The sequence below is a fragment of the Sus scrofa genome, chromosome 13 (genome assembly GCF_054392235.1).
Source record: "Sus scrofa isolate SSC_HxYL_T2T_F1_AM1 chromosome 13, Sscrofa_HxYL_maternal_Yorkshire_Landrace_v2.0, whole genome shotgun sequence".
Classification (NCBI taxonomy): Eukaryota; Metazoa; Chordata; class Mammalia; order Artiodactyla; family Suidae; genus Sus; species Sus scrofa.
Window position 1 is genome coordinate 75,110,339 of NC_139395.1, and position 23,746 is coordinate 75,134,084.

A 23,746-nucleotide genomic window follows, 5' to 3' on the forward strand; every position below is an offset into this window, starting at 1 on the left:
GTATTTTGATTGCCCAAGAAACATTGTTATTTGTTTAATAAATATTAAGAATTTAACATATGCCAGGCAACATGCTAACAGAGGTGTGTTGGCAAATGTTTAGAAACCAGCTCTCTAAGGAAAGGCAAAAGCAAACAACCCAACTTGAAGGGTTTTCCAATCTCTATAATATATAGATTCCCACATGGTTGATTTCAAACTATCAATGTGACATCACTGAACTCAAAGTAGGGACAAAATGTACACATTAACCCTTTCTAACCAGTTCAAACTGGCCTCAGCACAGTGAGTGTTAACCAATGATGAATAAAACAGCCATGGTGTCAACACTTGTAGAAATTGCAGTTCAGTGGAGGCAATAGAAAATATGTTAATAAACCAATATATAAAGCTGAAGTGGCCAAGGGAAAACACAGAGTCCCATGAGACAGAGACGCACTGGAAATTGGGGAGGCGGTCACTTAAATCCTCAAAGAAGGGATATTCAGAACCATGTTACTAGAAGCCCATCAGAGAAGAAGAGAGGAAAAGCATTCCAGGCAAGAGGAATAGCATGTGCAAAAACACAAGCCTGCAAAGAACATGGTCATTTAGAGGAATAAAAAAGTCACTATGTCTGGATGCAGCGAGTAGGGGAGAATGACAGGAGATGAAGTTGCGGTGGTGAGTGGACTCCACGTGTGTGGCCTTGTACCTCCTATTAGGGAGTTCAAGATTTTAAAAGCCAAAAGGAAGCATTTGAAAATCACCTTTTGTTTAAGGAGGAATTGAAATATCCTTGGCAATTTTACAAGCTCTCTTTGGCTGCTGTGTGGGAAACAGCCTAAAAAATTTCCCACAGTTAGTTGACAAGAAGCTCTGCTCTGTCTCAGGATCTTTCTCTGGAGTACCCTTAACAATGCAATTTGGAAAATGTTACTCTGGAAGTTTTAAAGGTGCAGGTAAATTGTTAACCTTATTTTTCAACCTCTCACACAGCAAGGAACAAATTTTTAAGCATGATTATTAGAAGTTTCTTCTTTGATGCGCCTTAACAAACCATTCCAAACTTTCACACCTGATATCATACATACAATAAAAATGAAAATATATTTTTTTAAAAAATATATGAATTGAAAGATGTAGAGACATTGTGAGATCCAGGTCAGATAACGGTAGCTGTTGATGATTACGTCCAAATCCTGTTTGTTGTCAAGAAAATAGATCAAGCTTGTTCTAAAGCAGCACTGTGCAATAGAATGTTCTGAGACAATGGAAAGTTCTGTATTTTCTCTGAGTAACATTGTTGTCACTAGCCACATGTGTCTCTTGAGCTCTTAAAGTGTGGTAATATGACTGAGACACTGAATTTTAAATTATATGTAATTTTAATTCATATAAATGAAACTAAATAGCCATGCATGGCTTTGGCTACCAAAGCAGATGCTGAAGTTCTAGAAGATACTAATGATAAAATAAAAAGTGGTAACCTCCCCTTTTTAACAGCTAAATGAAACCTCTGCCCTCAAATAAACTTAGTCCCATAGGAGAGTGGTAATATACTGAAGACATTTCAAAGGTCACTGCAATTTAGTCTTCTAATGCTATTTTCTGTCCCCACTCCCTTTTTTCCTATTCAAAGCCATATATACGCAGGAGAAATTGTTAATGGCTCTAAATAATAGATTAGTGTTATTTATTGCTTGTGCCTATGTACTCATTTTCTCTTAAAAATATCACCACATTTTCAAATAAAGCTTCCTCTTTGATGGCTGAAAAAAGTTGGAAGGCAACAGAGAACAGAATAATCTTGCGAATTCATTTTGTCGCTGTGCAGTTGCAACCAACACAGAAACTATCACATAACATTCCTATTTTTCATGTCACCACTCAGAGTTCCTTTAAATCTGCTTTAAGCTCTCCAAGCCCTTTTAAATTACATCATACCAAGTCGATGGATGGGAAAAATAGCCAGGAATATATGTTCCATTAGAAATTCCCTATTGGCCTTCTATTACAAGGTGTTTTGCAAAACACTCTGTTATTTTTTGAGATAAATCTTTCTTATTGATTTTACTCTTTAGCACCCCAGTCATGAAGAACTGAACTTATAAATGGTCCATCCAATGCATGGGGTTGCAATTTTCTGTGTTCAAATGATACTGCCTTTATTTTGTAGGTAGCCTTCTTTCCCTCTTCAATTCTTCTTTTTCATTCTTCTCTCCTTCCTCATCTGCTCAACAAAATTCTCCTGAGAGCTTACTATGTGCCTGGTACTGGGCAGAGGCTGTGGAGACAGCAGTTAAGACAGAGAGGTCTCTGCACTCGAGGGGCAATGGAATGCTAGCAGACCCAGGACAGCATGCTGGACAGCACTGGAATGTCTATGAACAAAAAGGTTTGGGAAACACATCAACATATTTCTCTGAAAAAGAAAGGGGTAGGAGGAATGAAAAGAAATTTAATCCAGAAATTTTGCCTTTGTAACAAGGAAAAAAAACATTTCCCAGAATCATCCTTAAGGGTCACAGAAAGAATTATTTGAAAGGGATTGTGAGTGCCATCAAGGCAAACTTTACTCCATCATCAAATAAAGTAGTTACCCATGTGCGAAAGGAAGAGCAGACACATGCTCTTTCGGGAACCATATAGTTTAAGATCGATGCGTGGACCATTAAATTTTCTGTACTGCTGACCAGATAGTCTGAAATCCTTAGCCAGGCTTTCAAGATGCTCCAAAACTTAGCTTCATCTTACTGTTCCAAATTTACATCTTTCTGCCCCTCCCATGAACCTTCAGTTACAGCCAGAGAGGTCTATTCACTGTCCTAAAATGTTCGAGGGTTACTTTGTTTTCTTCACACATTCTTAGCAATACTTCAAAGTCTAATTTAAGTTTATCTCTAAAGTAAAAGAGCACCTGACCACCCCAACTTCTAAAGAATGCTCTCTTTCTCTTCAGAACTGGTTAGAGCACCTTATGAATATGATACTTTTTTGACTATGACAAGTTATTACTTTGTAGACAGCAAAATATTAGACATGTGTGTCTAAGTTATAAGAGCAATGGGCCTTATAGTCTGCTTTTTGTTAATAACATGTGTGCATATACATTTATAGTGAATAAAGCATTTTAACAAGCCATACCTCATTAAATGTCATCCTCATTATGATCCAATTAGGTTAGTATTGTTTTCACTTGTGTGTAGAGGTGGAAGCAGAGGCCCAGAAAAGAGAGCCAGTTTACTTGTGGTTACACAGTTAGTAAGATATAGCTGAGTTTAAAATGAGGACTTTTTAGTGACTAGTCCTCTTTCTCCATAATAGTGAAGAAATTTTTGAACCCAAGACCCTTGGTAAACATGCTTCTATGTGTCTGAGATAGCTTTGATCACATAGTAGTGATTGATTTCTGATTAATAAATAAAATGAGGAAGGCCTCTTTCAAAACTATTTTCATCAGTCATGCAAAAGAAGTGGGGATTCATCTTTTAGAGTGCCATCTAGGATAATTTCCGAATTTAAAAAACAACTACAAAAAGAATTGCCTGCGATTACAGCTGTGGTTGCTCCAAATACATCTGAGTCACCTAACCTCTAGATCTGCTTTTTCCTAATGGTTTCAGGCCAAACCATCCAATCCTTTATGGTATAACAGCCTCTCCATAAATGGAAACAGATCAAAACAAACTATTAATACCCAAGCAGATGCAGAAACCACCCAGATGGATAATCTCAATGCTAAAACAAAAATATTTTAAAGAGCTATAGAAAGTCACATAGAGGAATAGCGATACAAAAGAGATAGAAGGCACTTATTTTTGAAAAGTAATTTTTTCTGTATATCAATCACTTGAACATTTTATAGAGAGCTTCTCTTTTGCACAGCAAAAGTAACCATTAAAAAATTAAAATACAACATACAGAATGGGAGAAAATACTTGCAAGTGATGCAAATGACAAGGGCTTATTTACCAAATTATACAAACAGCTCATACAACTCAACAACAACAGCAAAAAATAAACAACCCAACTGAAAAATGGACAGAAGACCTAAATAGATATTTCTTCAAAAACATTGAGATGGCCAATATGCAGGTGAAAATGTGCTCAATATTGCTAATTTATAAATGCAAATCAAAACTACAATGAGGTACCACCTCACTCTGGTCAGAATGGCCATCATTAATACGTCCACAAATAAGAAATGCTAGAGAGGGTATGGAGAAAAGGGAACCTTCCTACACTGCTGTTGGGAAAGTAAATTGATACAACCACTGTGGAAAACAGTATGGAGACTCCTCAAAAATCTAAATTTAGAACTACCATATGATCCAGCAATCCCACCCCTGAGTATATACCCAGACAAAACAATGATCAAAGGGATACATGGACTCCAATGTTCATTGAAACACTATTCACAATATTCAAGATTTGGAAACAACCTAAAGGTCCACTGACAGATGAAAGAATTAAGAAGCTGTGGTACATATATACAATAGAATACTATTTAGCCATAAAAAAAATGAAATGCCAAACTACACATAATAGGAATTCCAGAAGGAGTAGAAAAAGATGAGATGGAAAATATATCTGAAGAAATTATCATTGGAAACTATCCAAATATAAAGCATACTGATATTAAGATACAGGAAGCACAGAGGGCCCCACACAAGCTGAACCCAAACAGGCCCACACCAAGACATATTATAATAAAAATGGCAAAAGTTAAAGAGAGGATTCTAAAGGCAGCAAGAGAAAAGCAAAGCATTAATTATAATGGAACCTCCATAAGGCTATCAGCTGATTTCTCTACAGAAACACTACAGGGCAGAAAGGAGTGGCAAGGTGTATTTAAAGTGCTGAAAGGAAAAAATTTGCAACCTAGAATATTCTATCCGGCAAGAATATTATTTAAAATAGAAGGGGAAACAAAGAATTTCTCCAACGAACCAAAGCTAAAAGAGTACAACAATACTGAACGCATTCTAAAAGAAGTAATTAAAGGGCTTCTCTAAATTAAAAAAAAAAGAGAGAGAGAGAGAAGAATTAGGATGGAGGGAACCACAACTGGAAAGCAATCACTTAAATAGGCCAGCATACAGATGAAAACATGAAGATATTTTTTAAAAAGATACCAAAATCATACAATATGGTGAAGGAAAGTAAGAAAATATAGATTCTTTTTCTATTTTAATGATGTGTATGAGCCTATATGACTATCAGGCAAAAGCAAGCAAATATAGAAAGGGATTAACATGCTTAAAAAACAGGGCAACCAAAAATCAAAACCAAACATTACATTCACAAAAACTGAAGAGAAAAGTACTCAAGCATAAAATAAATGGAAACCGTCCAACAACAACAACAAAAAAAAACATAGAATCAACAGGAAAACAAGGTTTAAAATGGCAATAAATACATTATCTATCAATAATCACCTTAAATGTCAATGGACTAAATGCTCCAATCAAAAGACACAGAGTGGCAGATTGGATAGAAAAGCAAAAACCTACCATCTACCGCCCATAAGAAACACACCTTAGACCAAAGACACATATAGATTGAAAGTAAGTGGATGGAAAAAGATATTTCATTCCAATGGACAAGGCAGGAAAGCAGGAGTTGCAATACTTATATCAGACAAAATAGACTTTAAAACAAAGGCCATCAAGAAAGACAAAGAAGGACACTATTTAATGGTTAAAGGATCCATTCAAGAAGAGGATATTACAATCGTCAATATATATGCCCCTAATATAGGAGCACCCAGATACCTACAACAAATACTAACAGACATAAAAGGAGAAATCACTGGGAAAACAAATACAGTAGGAGACTATCACACCCCACTCACATCAATGGACAGATCCTCTAGACAAAAAATCAAAAAGGCAGGAGTTCCCATCATGGCTCAGTGGTTAATGACTCCTACTAGGGACAAGGAGCAGAAACTTACCTGACCAGTGTCCATGAGGACACAGGTTCAATCCCTGGCCTTGCTCAGTGGGTTAAGGATCCGGCATTGCCATGAGCTGTGGTGTAGGTTGCAGACACAGCTTGGTTCCCACATTGCTGTGGCTCTGGCATAGGCTGGTGGCTACAGCTCAGATTCGACCCCTGGGCTGGGAACCTCCATATGCCATGGGAGCAGCCCAAGAAATGGCAAAAAGACAAAAAAAAAAAAAAAAAGTAAAAGAAAATCAAAAAGGCAAAAAGGCAACAGAGATCCTAAAGGACACAATAGAAAAATTAGACTTAATCAACATTTTCAGGACATTACATCCAAGAAAATCAGAATATACATTCTTTTCAAGTGCACATGGAACATTCTCAAGAATTGATCACATACTGGGGCACAAAGCTAGCCTCAGCAAATTTAAGAGTATAGAAATTATTTCAAGTATCTTGTCTGACCACAATGGCATAAAACTAGAAATCAACCACAAGAAAAGAAATGAGAAATAAATTACTACATGGAGACTAAACAACATGCTACTAAAAAACCAATGAGTCAATGAGGAAATCAAGAAGGAAATTAAAAAATACCTTGAGATTAATGATAATGAAGAGACATCCACTCAAAATCTATGGGATGCTGCAAAAGCAGTGCTCAGGGGGAAATTCATAGCAATACAGGACTTCCGCAAAAAAGAAGAAAAATCTTAAATTGACAACTTAACCCACTACCTAAATGAATTAGAAGAAGAAGAACAAACACAACCTAAAGTCAGCAGAAGGAAGGAAATCATAAAGATCAAATAGGAAATCAATAAAATAGAGATTAAAAAAACAATTGAAGAAATCAATAAAACCAAGTGTTGGTTCTTTGAAAAGGTAAACAAAATTGTCAAACCTCTGGCTAGACTTACCAAGAAGAGATGAGAAAAAACCCAAATAAACAAAATAAGAAATGAAAATGGAGAAGTCACAATGGATACTACAAAAATACAAAAAACCATACGAGAAATCCTATGAACATTTGTATGGCAGCAAACTTGACAACCTAGAAGAAATGGACAACTCTTCTACGGACTTACAGCCTGCCAAAACTGAATCAAGAAGAAAGAGATCAACTGAACAGGCCAGTCACTAGAAATTAAATTGAATATGTAATAAATACACTCCCTACAAATAAAAGTCCAGGACCAGATGGCTTCACAGGCAAATTCTACCAAACGTACAAAGAGGGACTTCTACCCAGCCTCCTTAAACTTTGTCAAAAAGTTGAAGAAGAAGGAACACTCCCAAAGACATTCTATGATACCACCATCACTGTAATTCCAAAACCAGACAAAGATACCACCAAAACACAAAACTATAGGCCAATGTCTTTGATGAACACAGACACAAAAATTCTCAACAATATTTTAGCCATCTGAATCCAATAACATAAAAAAGATCATACACCACGACCAGGTGGGATTCATCCCAGGTGCACAAGGATGGTTCAACATAAGCAAATCAATCAATGTCATACAGCACACTAACAAAAGAAAAGTCAAAAACCACATGATCATCTCAATAGATGCAGAGAAAGCATTTGACAAAGTCCAACATCCATTCATGATCAAAACTCTTACCAATGTGGGTATAGAGGGAACATACCTTAACATAATCTAAGCCATTTAGGACAAACCCACAGCAAATATAATTCTCAATGGAGAAAAGCTGAAAGCCTTCCTACTAAAATCTGGAACAAGACAAGAATGTCCACTATCACCACTGCTATTCAGCATAGTACTGGAAGTCTAGCCACAGCAATCAGACAAACAAAAGAAATAAAAGACATCCAAATAGGAAGAGAAGAGGTAAAACTGTCACTGTATGCAGATGACATGATACTATATATAGAAAACTCTAAGGACTCAACCCCAAAACTACTCAAACTGATCAGCAAATTCAGCAAAGCAGCAGGATATAAGATTAACATTCAGAAATCAGTTGCATTTCTGCATACTAACAATGAAATATTAGAAAAGGAATACAAAAATGCAATACCTTTTAAAATTGTACCCCAAAAAATGAAATACCTGAGAACACACCTGACCCAGAAGGCAAAAGACCTATATGCTGAGAATTATAAAACATTAATCCAGGAAATGAAAGAAGAGGTAAGAAATGGAAGGATATTCCATGCTCCTGGGTTGGAAAAATTAATATTGTAAAAATGGCTATACTACCCAAAGCAATCTACAGATTCAATGCAATCCCTATCAAATTACCCATGACATTTTTCACAGAACTAGAACAAACAATCCAAAAATTTATATGGAACCACAAAAGACTCAGAGTTGCCAAAGCAATCCTGAGAAACAAAAACCAAGCAGGAGGCATAACTCTCCCAGACTTCAGGCATTACTACAAAGCCACAGTCATCAAGACATTGTGGTACAGGTACCAAAACAGACAGACAGACCAATAGAACAGAATAGAGAAGCCAGAAATAAACCTGACATCTATGGTCAATTAATCTTTTACAAAGGAGGCAAGAACATAAAATGGGAAAAAGATGGTCTTTTCAGCAAGTATTGCTGGGAAACCTGGACAGCTGCATGTAAAGCAATGAAACTAGAACACACCCTCACACCATGCATGAAAATAAACTCAAAATGGCTGAAATACTTAAATATAAGATAAGACACCATCAAACTCCTAGAAGAGAACATAGGCAAAACATGCTCTGATATCAACTTTATGAATATTTTCTCAGGTCAGTCTCCCAAAGCAACAGAAATAAGAGCAAAAATAAACCAGTGGAACCTAATCAAACTGACAAGTTTGCACAGCAAAGGAAACCAAAAAGAAAGCAAAAAAAACAACTTACAGAATGGGAGAAAATAGTTTCAAATGATGCAACTGACAAGGGCTTAGTCTCTAGAACATACAAACAACTTACACACTCAACAACAAAAAAGCCAACTACCCAACTGAAAGATGGACAAAAGACCTAATAGACATTTTTCCAAGGAAGATGTACAGATGGCCAACAAACACATGAAAAAATGCTCAACATCGCTGATTATTAGAGAAATGCAAATCAAAACTACCATGAGATACCACCTAACACCAGTCAGAATGGCCATCATTAAGAAGTCCACAAATAAATGCTGGAGAGGTTGTGGAGAAAAGGATACCCTCCTGCACTTTTGGTGTGAATATAAATTGATACAACCACTATAGAGATCAGTATGGAAATATCTTAGAAATCTATACATAGAACTACCATATGACCCAGAAGTCCCACTCTTGGTCATATATCCAGACAAAACTTTCCTTAAAAAAAGACAAATGTACGCGCATGTTCATTGCAGCACTATTCACAATAGCCAAGACACGCAAACCCAAAGGTCCATCAACGGATGATTGAATTAGGAAGATGTGGTGTATATATACACAATGTAATACTACTCAGCCATAAAAAAGAACACAATAATGCCATTTGCAGCAACATGGATGGAACTAGAGACTCTAATACTGAGTGAAGTTAAGAAGTCAAAAAGAGTAAGACAAATACCATATTATATCACTTATATCTGGAATCAAATATATGACACAAATGAACCTTTCCACAGAATAGAAAATCATGGACTTGGAGAACAGACTTGTGGTTTTCAAGGGGGAAGGGGAGGGAGTGGGGTGGTTGGGGAGCTTGGGGTTAATAGATACAAACCATTGCCTTTGGAATGGATTAGCAATAAGATCCTGCTGTGTAGTGCTGGGAACTATGTATAGTCAGTTATGATGGAGCATAATAAGGTGAGAAAATAGAATGTGTACATGTATGTGTAAATGGGTCACCATGATGTACAGTAGAAAAAAAAATTGTATTGAGGAAATAACTATTTAAAAAATAATAACTAAAAAAAAAGAAATAGCAAGGCAAATACCATATGATATCACTTACATGTGGAATCTAAAATATGGCACAAATTAACCTGTCTACCAAACAGAAACAGATTCACAGACATAGAGAACAGACTTGTGGTTGCTAAGGGGGAAGGGAGATGGGGGAGGGATATTTTGGGAGTTTGTGGTGAGTAGATGCAAACTATTATATATAGAATGGATAAAAAACAAGGTCCCACTGTACAGCATCAGGAACTATATTCAGCATCCCAGAATAAACCATAATGGAAAAGAATATTAAAAAGAATGTATATATGTGTAAACTGAGTCACTTTACTGTACAGCAGAAATTAACACAACAATGTAAATCAACTATGATTAAAAAAATAAATTTTAAAAATAGAGCTTCTGCACCTTACATAGGAATTCTACTTTCTGAGCAAGAGGTACTTTGCATTGCAGGTAAGTGTGCCTCTGGATTATGCATGCTTAATCACATTAACTTCCATTGGTCAAATGGGACCTCTGTGTTATGCACTGTGAGGGAATTTCTTTACTCCTCATGACAATCCTACAAGCAACATGTTTTTAGACTTCTACTGAGGATGTGTGGGTTTTCCAAACCAAGCAATTCTGATACTAATTGCCTAGAGTTAGGGCAGATCTCATAGGCTATGGGCTCATTCCCACAAACCTGCTCCCTACTTCAGATGCCAGTCTTATGTAGTGGACCCCGAGGTTACTCACACTTCTGTCCCACTTGGCTTCACATGTGAGTTTCCCATAACTCCCACCTTTGGGTTTGATCACTTGTTAGAGTGTTTTGCCAAACTCAGGAAAAGCTTGTTTACTTCTACCGATTTATTACAAAGGATATTTTAAAGGATACAAATGAACAGCCAGATGAAGAGGTACATCAAGCAAGATCTAGAAGTATCTGGAGTGCAGAGCTTCTGTCTCTATGGAGTTGGGATGCATCACTACCCTCCTTGTACATGAGTGTGTTCACCAATATTGAAACTCTCAAAATCCCACATTTTAGGGATTTTTATGGACACTTCATCACATAGGCATCATCAGTTATTAACTCCATTTTTAGCCTCTCTTTGTAGAATGAGAGGTGATGCTGAAAGTTACAAGCTTCCACTCATGGCTTAGTCTTTCTCTTGACCAGCCCTCATCTAAAAGACTGCCAAGAGTCAGCTCATTAAAATAAAAAGTACCACTATCACCAAAGAAACTCCAATAGGTTTAGAAGCTCTTCATCAGGAACAGGGAGAAGAGATCAAAAACTATAGAAACTCCAATAGGTTTAGAAGCTCTTCATCAGGAACAGGGAGAAGAGATCAAAAACTATATATCTAATTATTTCACAGGAGGAAGAATCCCCAAATTGACTATAGATTGGTAGAACATAATAGTATATAAAAGCAGCAGAGATTATAAAATTGTAGTATAGTTGAGGAGATACGTTTTTTTAATATGGATAAAATTACTTAGAAAATAATATTTAAGGGAAGATTGAGTGACATAATAGCTAAATTGGAAAAATTAATGTAAAACATTTTTTTTCTCTAAAAATGATGCAATAGCATCAGCAGCACTTTGACCCCGTCAACACTTTATGTGGATCTTCTATGGCCCAGATATTAATTTCCGATAAGTTTCTCCTAAAAAGAAACCTGGAATTCTCAGAGAGTAACTGATCTCCCACTTCGGAACTCAGTAATAATATCATGAGATCCTGGAACATCTGAATTTTGCTAAAGAATAATGGTGCTCTTTAGGCCATCAGGACAAATGGCGAGCTTAAAGAGAAATCTTACTAAGTTAAGGCAATCTGAACCTCAAAAAGGGAAAAATAATTATGGTTGAATGAAAAAATTTGAGTCTGTGAAAGGACACGATTCCATCCTAAGAGCAAATGGGAAAAGTTAAGACAAAGTGAGCTACAAAGTAGTTCTAATGCAAAAATAAAAGTGATTATAATATATATACATGTATTTTCTTCTTGACTGGTTATAATAATTAAAAGAGAAATTGTATGTAGAGATGTTTATTTATTCTTCTGTACATTTGTTCATAAGGTAAAGATATGTACTTGCTGCCTAAGTTGAGAAGGGTAGATAAAGAATTATGAATCAGGAGTTCCCATTGTGGTTCAGCAGAAACAAATCTTACTAGCATCCATGAGGATGCAGGTTCAATCCCTGGCCTCGATCACTGGGTTAAGGATCCAGCATTGCTGTGAGCTGTGGTGTAGGTCACAGATGCAGCTTGGATCCTATGTTGCTGCGGCTGTGGTGTGAGCCAGCAGCTACAACTCCTATTTGACCCTTAGCCTAGGATTTACTATATGCCACTGGAGTGGCCATTAAAAAAAAAAAAAAAAAAAGAATTATGAATCAGCCAAGGAACTTTGGAACTAGACCCCTAAATAGGAAAAACTGATTATGACCAGAGGTAATAACTAGGTAGAATGAGCATCAAACAATGGTCACATTCAATGACCAAATATAAAGAGGGCTCAACAGAAAATATTGAGATGATTCATTAGCCAAATGCCCTCTGAGAGTTAGATGGTCCTACTGACTGACTATAACAAAATAATAATGAGAAATTTGTAAGTTGCCAACAATGCTTATAGAAGAGTGTAGTGTATAATTATTGGCAGGATAATTGATGATACAGCACTGGCCATGCAAAACTTTAAGAATGCCTCATTCTGGGGAAAAGACACAAGGTACAAGTATCTAAAACTATGGGGAAGACACAGGATTAAAACCACATCATTAATATAACAAATAAATTATAGCTGTATGAAGGACCTTGCCAAACAATGGCTCAGGTTTGAATTAATGTGGAACAAACAATCAGTACCACTCACAGATCAAAAATCAGCTGGTTGATAATCCGGGTTCTAGAACCAAGGTTGTGTGTGAAGATATTGGGGTTGTTTTGTTTAGGGTTTTTTTTTTTTTGAACCAGTAAAAACCTTCCAATCCTGGGAACACATCAATATGAACTCTACTATAATTTCTAAATTAAATTAAAACAAGTATTGTTGTAACTCTACAAAAATATTTAAGAATACATATAGAAATAATAAAGAAATAAATCAGATGATTGATAATTTTGAATAGTTTAAGGGTAATTACAGAAACAAGTTCAGTAACAATTATAATTATTTTGTCTACTCTTTAAGGTATTTATAGTGTCCAAAGTTTCAATCATTAAAATTTTAATTGTAATTTGCACTTTCCATGAGAGTTTAATTAATTACATGTGTAATAAACTTTAAATGACAAATTTTATGTTTCAGTTTTTGTCTATTAGGTATGTAAATTTAATAAATTAAGCATATAACAAAGTATAGATAGAAGTTTATGTTCCTTCCTGTTAAATCAGCCTCCAGGAATTCAAAAAAACTTATCAGTAAAAATAATCACAGTGAGGTTAATTTGTCCTAGGTCATACTGCAAACCTAGATTGGTATGAATCTAAAGCCTGCATTTATATCTACTGCAACCTTGTAGACATTTTTTGGAGTAGCTTTTCTCACGTTATTTAGGGATTTTTTTTTCACTTAACAATAAACGATTTTGATTTATACAGACATAACTGTTCAAATGGTCTCCTCGTGGGCTATTTAGAACTATTGGTTTGGCCACAAAAAATTTTTAATAAAAATGAAAGAATTAGTTCATAATATTTTTACTTTTTTATTTTATTTTATTTTTTGTCTTTTTAGGGCCACACCCATGGCATATGGAGATTCCCTGGCTAGAGGTCCAATCAGAGCTATAGCCTCTAGCCTATGCCACAGCCACAGCAACACCAGATCCGGGCCGTGTCTGCAACCTACACCACAGCTCACGGCAACACTGGATATTTAACCCATTGAGTGAAGCCAGGGATGGAACCTGTGTCTTCATGGATACTAGTCAGATTTGTTTCCACTGAACCATGATGGGAACTCCTGATGATATTTTCAAAAAGGAGAATTTCTCAAAGAGATGAAGATTTCTAGCTTCTCATGAAAAACTGGCAGTTCTGGCAACAGGCTCTCATGTGGCAAAAATCAACAAGAACTTAGTGAGGGCTACCTCTGGAAGGGGTACTCATATCCAGTTTGCCCCTAGGTGCATATAAGGGGCTATTTTCATAGCACCAACTGCCTGAAGACCCTCAAGTTTCTGCATGCTTGTAGAATCCATCATCAAGTGGGAAATTTGATAGTACCAGGCACAATGTAGAAACAGAACCTATTTCAAGACCTCAAGGACCATGTTTCCCAGTTCTAAGCTGCAGATTCTAGAATAGTGATGTAACCAAGCAATAAATTCTCCTACCATAGAATTTAACATGCAGACACACAAGTAGATATTGAGCAAATGAGAAGGAGACAGCAAAGAACCCTGAAAAAAAAAGCAACTAAAGAGGTCAAATGAAACTAAAAGAATTTATTCATCTATTCATCCATTCATTTATTCTTTCATAAGGTGCATGAGAACGTTACAGCCCTTTCCTGAATTCATCATTCATTCACCAAGTGGTTGTGAGCACCTGCTTTGTGTAGGCTGAGGAATATGTACAGCATATATAACAGTAAACAAAATACATAGGATCGCTTTCACTACTTATTGGACCCTAAATGAACAACCATACAAATAAAACTGTGGTAAATGTTCTAAAGGATGCTATAAAAGTTCATACTGAAGACAGCCTACCCTAATTTAGGAAATGAAAGCAGGATTCTCCGAGAACTATATACTAATAAGTAAGGCCAACAGGTCATTGACCATCTCTTTCCAAACCCTGGTGTGCGTCACTGTATGTCCACTTTTGCAAACCGAATAAATAATAGTAGTAACATAAACTAAGGATATATCATGTGCCCAGCTTTGTGGTGAGGTGGTGAGTGCTTTACATAGATTGACTATTTAACCCTTAATTCTATTTTAAGGTTAATTTTCTTACTACCTCCAATGTGTAGATAAGGAATCAAGCAGAGTCATGGAGAAATTAAGTACTTGCCCAAAGCTAGAAAACTAAAGTCAAAACTCAAACGCCCTGCTAGAATTGCTATATGCTTGACCCTTGAGTCTTTTTTTTTTTTTTTTTTTTTTTAATAAGGGAGCCTTACTTTTTCTAAAAAAGGTAATCTGGTAAATGTTGGTAAATAGCTACACATTACACACACATACAAGAGCAGCTTTTCTCAAAAGAATAAATGTCGATATATCTTAACTCACTTTTATAGTAAAGAGTTGATCCAGCAAGAACAAGCATATTCCTCCCGTAATATCTTTTTATTAAAGATAAATATGAGTCAGGAGACTTGGTACAGGATCCAATCTCAGAAAGCAATTTTCAAGGATTGAGTATCTACACTTTGTGTTGCAGAATAATGAACACATGGACACCCCAGAATGCTTATCCAACATAGTTGCCATGTTAGCATTTAAAATGGGCGAACATGTGCTGAGAGATATAAAGAAATGTAACTATACAGATGATTTCTTCCCTATTTGGCTCAACATTGATCATTCTCTGTTAAGTAAACACTTTAAAGTAAAAGGAGTCAATGTGAATTTGGATCTTTCAGAAGAAATTACATGGCAATAGCTCACTGTGGGGAGGTGAGAAAAGAAAGAAAAGGAGCCTTTAGTAGTGCTGAAGTAAAAGCAAGAAAAGCTGATAACCTTGGCTGAGAAAATACCCTTTCAGATTAAGTCATTTCCATATGCAAGGAAGATCACTTTTTATGCAGTTGCATTATGAAATGAGAATGCTTTTCTCCTTATCCAAGCACAAGAAAGATCATTCCCTAGATTACTTATGAGAAGCATAAAATATTTTCATCCTAGCTTTTCCTCCAGTTTCCAGCTCCCATCATTTGACACTCACACTTTTATAAATATTAATTCCTAGGAAAGTTTGTAATGTAGCCTGAATTCCAAAAGTTACACACTCTACAATGTATGGGGAATACCCAAAGCCAGATATGTGTCTCAGAATATAGGTACTCTCTTTCCTTTCTTTCCCCAAAGACAACAAAACCTCATGAAAGCTTAAGTTTTCTCTACATTTTTCAGAGTTGGAAAATCTGGAACTATTAACATCAAATAGCATGTACATATTCTGTCTAGATTTAATGAATATTTGAAAGGTTTTACAAAAAGCTGAAACAGTTAAATAGAACAGTTTTTGTTTGTTTGGGTTTTTTGTTTTTATTCTGTTTTTTTTTTTCATATTGATAGGGCAGAGGAGAAACATCAAATGTTTTCAAGTTCTATGATGTGGCATGATAAATTAGAGCAATATTGCTGAAATGTATTTAATTTCAAATTGGCTAATGCTTTCAAAAGGATGGAGCTTGTGGACAGATGTGTCCTGAATATAAAACATTACTATATTAATGATGTATTAAATCATTTTATAAAGAAAAAAAAACTGCTCTAGAGTACATTAAAAAAGTGTCCAAGTTCTTCATATATAGTATGTGAAGGAGAAGGGGTTTTGCTAAGTTTCACGCACCAGTGAGCCAAGGAAATGAGATCAACTAACTAGGTCTGTGTCCTCATTCATTCATCCCCCAGATATTTATTAGGGGCTCGCTAGGCTCAGACACTCTTCTAGGTCCAGAGGACACAGAGAGTGAAGCAAAGTCTCTCTTCTCCTAAGGCAGGTGTTCTATTATGGGGAAACAGAATAAACAGAGAGCAAATAAATATTCAATAAAATGTCAAGGAGGGACACACTCCCTGAAAATGAGTAGAGCAACAAAAGAGGAGGGACTGTGGAAGGGAAGGAAAAGTGGGGGTAAATGAAGAAAGGACTTATGAAAATGGCTTGCCATTGCTTGACTTCCTGTCACCAGCCTCCAGAAAGAGAGTGTTGAAACTGAAAGAGCGCTGGGTTAGGAGGCAGGAGGGATGCATGGACTCAACAGCCTTTTCAGCAAGGGCCCATTTTTGTTAAGGACCCTTATATTTAAGATCTCTGGCAAGTCTTGGAAAAATGAGAAGGACTGAAAATGCAAAAACTGGAAAAATATTTTTTGGCACTGTTTGAAGAACAAAATCTGTTGCTTTATGGGAAGGCAGGAAAAACACAAGTGTGGAAGCAGAAAGACCTAGTTCAGTTTCTCCTTAGCAGTGACCTCAGGCAAGGTACTTCATCACCCTAAGTCAGTATCCTTACCCATCAAATGCAGATGTGTACCTGCCTCAGGAATTTTCCATAGGGATTAAATAGGAGCAAGCATGCATACAAAATTAGTTCAATGTTTGGCTCATGGTAAGCACCCACTAAGTGGGATATGATATTATTACAGTAGATAACAACTCCACAATGCCTTCTTAACAGAGCCAAGAAGTCTTTATTTTTTCAAGAAGCCCCTTCTTTCTTCCAGGTGAAATAACTTCATTATGGTAAATTGCTTTCTCTTGGCTGGTGAATGGTACCTGTCATGTTATAAACTGATCCCCTAAATATTCTCATTTTTAAAATAATAAAACCCATTTTTAGCTATTCAGATAAGCAGAAGGAAAAAAATTATCTGAAAACTAATGTTAGTCATTTAGTCACTGGATCCAAATCATTTAAAATTGCAGGGAGTGGGCTTCCCTGCATTTGGACTCACATGCAGACATCAGCCATGGAGAGGGAGGAGACCTGGATACTCAGTAGATGCTTTTATATGTGTCTGATTGACTGCATCCTAAAAACAAATACAAAAATAAACTTTAACTTTGATTCTTTCATGGATTATTATTACCGAGAGCCCTCTACTAAAGCTGACAGAGATATTTGTGTTGACTAGAAATGTTTTTGTTATTTATATACCCTTCTCAGAAACAAGAGAGAAGGAACAAAAATACAGAAACAATTCTAAAGCTCTGAAAGAAAACAACATGCAGCAAAGAGGAGATTAGCCATTTGGCAAATGAAGGCAGCCAGAGGAAAGCTTATGCCAGGAATGTAGATGGAATATGACAGAGAGACATGGGGCATTGGGATAGAAGGAGTCCCCAAGAGGTATCTCTTACATTTGATCCATGAGCGACAGGTGTTCTTGGAAATAAGATCCTGTGTTTGTCTCAGGCCATGTCTTCTGTCAAAATGAGGACAAACAACTGGAAAAATCACCACCACACTGATAATTCCCATTAACCTCTGGCATGGAATAACATGTTCTTATCTACTAGCAACTGCTGCCCAGTCTGCAACCCACTTCTTATCTTCATTTGCAGCCCATGGAATTATCCCACCTTCTGAAAATGCACCAAGAGCAAATATTTCTGCAACCTGAATCTCTTTGATGATTAAGAGCCCCCTGAGACCCAGAGAGGAGGTTTGAGGATAAATGTTTACCTTGACGAGCACACATCACACTGACTGGGCTTTTTAATGAGGGCCAGGAATTGTTCCTCTTTGTTAGGAAAGCCCAAATGGATGAAATACCAGTCACTAAAAGATGAGGGGAAGGGGAGAACAGATTGGTAGAAGTTTGTTGCCATATGCCAATGGCTACCCTGCTGTCTCAGCCAGACGGTAAGTGTACTTGGGACAGAAATGATAGCCTTTTCTCACCTATAAGAAGCCTCTAAAAAAGGAATGGCCAGGAGTTCCCATTGTAGCACGGTGGAAACACATCCAACTAGTATCCATTAGGACGCGGGTTTGATCCCTGCTTTGCTCAGTGGGTCAGGGATCCAGTGATGCCCTGAGCTGTGATGTAGGTTGCAGACATGGCTCAGATCCTGAGTTTCTGTTGCTGTGGTATAGGTTGGCAGATGCAGCTCCAGTTCAACCCCTAGCCTGGGAACTTCCATATGCCATGGCTGTGGCCCTAAAAAAAGCAAAACAAAACAAAAAGAAGAGGAATGATCATTATAGAATACTGCCCAATCTCTTACCTACAATAGGTAATCCAAATCAGTGAGGATTTTTTTATTTGGACAACTATGAACAGTCAAGCTCCACTTGGAAGTTGGTGGAGTTCATGCACTTATTTCCAACTGATCAGAGTGGGCACAAGAGAAGAAATGTGCTTCACATATTTTAGATAAGAGTGTGATTTTATCACAATGCACACTTTTTCCTACAGGGGATGAAATCCTAAAACAACCTTAAGCTTAGGAATTTTAAAAACCATTCCTGGCTAGATTTTGACTCACATGACACCATTTTAGAAACCACATGATCTATGAAGGGAAATGTTATCACAAAGTAGCAGATGTGAAGACTTAAATGTCAAGTGGATTTAGAGAAAAACTATACTTCTAAATGGCAACAGGTGGTCTTTACTCTTCATACTCATTTTAAGAGAGAAGATCACAAAAGAGAACACAATTTTCCCTGTCAACATGATAATGGATAATCAGGTAGGAGGTGAAAACATAATGTTACAAGTCAAAACATTTGAAAAGGTTTTAAAAATGTGTTTTTCATGATACTCAGTCATTTTCAATCCTTTCGTGGGAGGAGGGTGTGTAAGCATGCAATGAATCACTTCAAATATGATTCCTTTTCTCAAGTAGAAAAAAAAAAGTCCCACAGAGAGGAGTCAACTTGTATTTTATAAGACAAGGAAATGGATATGGTAGAGAAGGAATGACAAAGAAATAAATGCTCAGGTGCCAAATATTGCAAATGTCTCCTCTACAGTATAATCCAACTCTTTGTGGAAAGAATTGAGTCTATCCACTTTTCAATAGATTCACAGATAATACCCTACCTAGGAGAAAACTAAATCTTGCATTCAGCAAGGGGCTCACTTTGAAGCCAAGGTTGTTAGTTTTGTACATAAGAAATTGTCTTATAGCTCTTTGTTGTCTGCATTTTTCAGTTGCTCAAATCTAGCCATTGTGCATAAGTTAAAAAATTTCTTAGTATCTGGTATGATGAACTAATGTCCTGTGTTACCAAAATAGAGAACTTCAAAATGAAGAAACACTATGGAAGAATCTAACCCCTTCTTCCTGCCAAAATGGCAGTCTCGCTTGGCAGTTATTTTCTAGTGCTTTGTTAGGTGGCATTTTAAATATACCAAGCAAGGAGATTTTCAGTGCCTAAGGCCTCTCATTGTTCAAGAGATTTTCTTTTTTTCTTTAAATGTACATTGGACTGCATTCATCCCATTACTCATTTTTACTGCCTCCCATTGGCACCTACTTTGTCCCCAACAAAAGTAAATATGGAGAGAGGGAGAAAAATAGGGAGACAGAGAATTGGTTGTCAGAAGGCTTTGAAAAGAAAATACATGCAGGAGGAGATAGTTCAAGATGGTGGTATGGGAGGATCCTGAACTCACCTCCTCCTACAGACACAACAAATCCACAGCTACATATGGAAAAATTCCCACTGAAAAAAACCTGAGAACTGAACATCAACTCCACAACAAAAATAAAAGTGTCACATTGTAAAGTTCGCATTGTAGCTCAGCTGTTAACAAACCTGACTAGTATCCATGAGGATGCGGGTTCAATCCCTGAGGTTCTGGCATTGCTGTGAGCTGTGGTGTAGGTTGTATATGCAGCTTGGATCTGGTGTTGCTGTGGCTGTGGTGTAGGCTGGCAGCTACAGTTCTTATTTGACCTCTAGCCTGGGAACCTCCATATACTGTGGGTGTGGCCCTAAAAAGACAAAAAAAAAAAAAAGTGACACACTGATATGGGTAGGGAAGGCAGAGACACGGGTTCACCAAAAACCAAAAGCCCCACCCAATGCACTGCAATATGCAAGCAGGGGGAAATCTCATAAATACTGAGCATCTCTCTGAGCAGTGAGATGTTTATGCCCCACATCAAGCACCCTAAACCTTGAGACCTGCACTGAAGAGAGAAGTCCCCTAAAAAACAGGCTTTGAAAACCAACAGGACCTATATTCAAGAGAACCAAAAAGATCTGGGGAATGGAGATCCTGCTCTTAAAGGGCTTGCATACAGACTCACTTGGCCCCAAACCCAGGGCAAAAGCACCAATTTGAAAAAAGCCTAGACTATATATGAAAGAGATTCATTGCTAAACTTAAAGCATCTGCCAGAGGAAGAGAAGCCTGTTGGGACTCCTCCCAGGGATGGAGACACTGGTGGGCACCATTTTCCATTCTCCTTCTACTTTGTTAGCACTAGAGCTGGAAGGTGCCATTTTTACATTCTCATTCTAACCTGATAGCATAGGCAAGTATGTGCCTATCCCCTACACCATTCCTTCAGCCCAGAAAAGCTGGTGGGTGTTCAGAGCCCTCAAAGGGGACACCCCTTGAGGGTGTGGCTCTTGTAGATAGGAGGATTGTATTTCTGGCTTCCACAGGTCTGAACAATTGGAGAAATAGTTCAAGAGACAACCAAAAACCAAGAAAAAGTTAAATGGTAAAATTCATCCCTATACAAGTCCTATATACTCCTTCAAGACTAGGAAAGAGAGCTATATCATCTAATACATAGAAAGAAACATAGGGAGTTAAGTAAAATGAGGAAACATGGGAATATACCCCAAACAAAAGAAGATAAAAACCTCGGAATAAAACCTAAAGAAAACATAGATAAGTAATTTTTCTGATAAAAAGTTCAAACTAATGGATATAAAGATGCATGGAACTAAATGATACAGTTACCGGAGTTCCCGTCGTGGCACAGTGGTTAACGAATCCGACTAGGAACCATGAGGTTGCGGGTTTGATCCCTGGCCTTGCTCAGTGGGTTAAGGATCCAGCGTTGCCGTGAGCTGTGGTGTAGGTCACAGACGTGGTTTGGATCCTGAGTTGCTGTGGCTCTGGCATAGGCCAGAGGCTACAGCTCCGATTCGACCTCTAGCCTGGGAACCTCCATATGCTGCAGGAAGCAGCCCTAGAAAAGGCAAAAAGACAAAAAGACAAAAATAAATAAATAAATAAATAAATAATACAATTACCAAACTGAAAAATATATTAGAAGGATTCACCACCAGACCAGAAGCAACATAAGAAAGAATCAGTGATCTGAAGAGAGTACTAGATAGAACTCATCCAAACAGAGTCGCAAAGAGAAAAAAGAAAAGGGAAAAAAAAGATACCTTAAGGAACCTATGGGGCAACATCAAGCAGAATAATATATGCATTATAGAGGTCCCAGAAGGAAAAGGTATGAGGCAGGGGGAGAAAACTTATTTGAAGAAATAATGGCTGAAAACTTCCCCAACCTGGTAACTTGAGGGAGAAAAAAGATGTCCAGATTCCTGAACTCAAAGAGTTCCAAACAAGATAAACTCCAAAAAGGCTCACAACAAGATGCAATATAATTAAAATGTGAAATTTAGAGATAAAGAAAGAATCTTTACAAAGTGGCAAGAGAAAAACAAACCCTTGTTATATAAGGGAACCCCCATAAGACTATCAGATTTCTCAGCAGAAACTTTGCAGGCAAGAAAGGAGTAGCATGTTATATTCAAAGTGCTGAGAGCAAAAACTTTCTAACCAAATATGCTCTACCTGTAAATGTCATTGTTCAAATATTAGGAGAGAAAAATACCTTTCCAGGCAAGCAAAATCTAAAGAATTTCACCAGCCAGTACAAAACCAGCCTTAGAAGAAATGTTAAAGGACTTCTTTATGCTATAAAGAAAGGGCACAGACTGCCAACAAGAAAGCATATGAAAAGTAAAATATCACTGGTAAAAATAAATACATAATAAAGGTAGTGGATTGATCACTTGTGTGGCTAATATGAAGATTAAAAGACAAAAGTAATAAAAAATAATTGTAACTACAAGAATTAGTTAAGGGATATACAAAATAAAAAGATGTAAAATGTAACAAAACATCAAAAACATAAAACATGGGGGGGAGGAACAAAAATTCTGAATTTCGGATGCTTTCAAACTTATCTTGCTATCAACTTAAAATAGACTTGTGGTAACTACAAAGCAAAAACCTACAATAGATGAACAAAGTATAATGAGAAAGGAAAACTAAGCATAACACTACAGAAACCAATCAAACCACAAGAGAGGAAAGCAATAGAAGAAGAAAGAGAGAAGGTCTACAAATAGCCAGAAAACAATGGCAATAAGTGGATACCTGTAAATAATTACTTTAAATATAACTGGACTAAAGTCAATAATCAAGAGACACAGAGTAGCTATATGGATAAAAATAAAACCCATGCACATATTGCCTGTAAGAGATTCATCTCAGATATAAGAACACACATAGACTAAAAGTAAAGGAATGGATAAAGATGTTTCCTGCAAAAAACATAAGTCAAAATAAAGATGGCATAGTTACATACCTATATAAGACAAAATAGACTTTAAAACAAAGATTCTAACAAAAGGTGAAGATGGGCATAAAGATAAATGAATAAATCTAATAAGATATATTATTTGTAAATATGCACCCAACAAAGGAGCACCTAAATATATAAAACAAATATTAAAACACTTAAAAGGCTAAAATGGCAGCAATGCAATAATAGCAGGGGACTTTTATACCACACTTTCATCATTGGATAGATCATCTAGACAGTCATTAAGGAAACATTGCATTAAATGAAACATTCCACCAGATTAACCTAATATATATATATATATATACACAGAATATACCATGTAAAAGCAGCAGAATACATGTTCTTCCCAAGGCAAAAGGAGATTCTCTGGGGTAGATCATCTGCTAGGCTACAAAACAATAAATTTAAGTTGCAAAAAATTAAGAAGTTTAAGAAGATTGAAATCATACCAAGCATATTTTCTGACCATGATAATATTAAACTAGAAATCAATTAAAGGGACAGAACTGGAAAAATAACAAATATTGGAGATTAAAGAATGTACTACTGAACAACCAATGAGTCAACGAAGAAATCAAGGAGAAATTAAAAAATTGGATCAGGGAAGGGCTGACATACAGTTCATACCTGTTTTAGCAAAG

The 23,746-nt window shown here is 36.7% G+C and overlaps 1 long non-coding RNA gene across 2 annotated transcripts in view; it reads right to left on the reverse strand.

The window, feature by feature from the left end:
• LOC106505658 (uncharacterized) overlaps positions 1 to 23,746 on the reverse strand; it is a 1,202,834-nt gene that overhangs the window by 576,994 nt on the left and 602,094 nt on the right. The window contains exons 7-9 of one of the 2 annotated variants that reach the window (XR_014823617.1): positions 18,208 to 18,303; positions 17,883 to 17,947; positions 17,477 to 17,554 (exon numbers count right to left, since the gene is read on the reverse strand). The exons of the other annotated variant lie outside the window; for it this stretch is intronic. This is a non-coding gene — a long non-coding RNA (uncharacterized LOC106505658). The remainder of the gene's footprint in view (positions 1 to 17,476; positions 17,555 to 17,882; positions 17,948 to 18,207; positions 18,304 to 23,746) is intronic. 2 annotated transcript variants of the gene reach the window in all.